This window comes from Sprattus sprattus (assembly GCF_963457725.1).
Source record: "Sprattus sprattus genome assembly, chromosome: 3".
Classification (NCBI taxonomy): Eukaryota; Metazoa; Chordata; class Actinopteri; order Clupeiformes; family Clupeidae; genus Sprattus; species Sprattus sprattus.
In genome coordinates this window covers 20,734,271-20,735,105 of record NC_137922.1, presented here as the reverse complement: position 1 = coordinate 20,735,105, position 835 = coordinate 20,734,271, and positions in this window count along the sequence as shown.

Here is an 835-nt window from a genome sequence, read left to right as displayed (position 1 = left end):
TAGAAGATCACATAAAACAATTATAGACTAAACTGAGAACCCAGAGAAAAATAACACGGCTCAGAGGGGAGTCTCTCTGAGGAGAGTAAAACAGAAGCAAACATTGTAGTGTTGATGAGAAAAGTAGAATTACATTTAAATCATTCAGACGGAAAACTAATTGAAATTGCTGCACCCTCTTCTCCCCTGGGCTCTTTGCAGCAGCCCCCACAACATATGTGTGTGTGTGTACGTGTGTTTGTGTGTGTGTTTGTGTGTGTGTGTGTGTGTGTGTGTGTGTGTGTGTGTGTGTGTGTGTGTGTGTGTGTATGTGCAACAACATATGCACAACACTCTCCAAGTTCTGTTTCAATGGGAGAGGACTTCTCAGAGAAGCTAAACTTACTACACAGTGCTGTAATCCCCTTCTGCAACAAAACCCTCCCCCATCCCCCCCTTCCTATCTCCACCCAGCCTACCTCAAGCAGATGGGTCCCCCCTTATGTGCCGTGGTTCTGCTTAAGGTTCGTTCCTGACTAACAGGGAGTTTTTCCTTGCCCCTGCTGCCATTGTGCTTGCACTAAGGGTTCCAGGCTCTGGGCTCTGTAAAGCGCCTTGAGCCAATTGTATTGTTATATAAATTCAATTAAATTGAATTGAACTGTTATCATGATCATGGCGATTAGATTTAGCACCCCTCTCTCCTTAACCCTTTGGACAGAGTGGGACGAATGTGACCAGTGATGGAGCTCATTCATTATAGGGTAGAGTCGGACTGAGACTGCCCTGGCTGCCTGATCTCAATCAGGCCCTGAGACTTTGTCTAGGCCCGTCTGGAATCCCCGTGAGCGGGTGA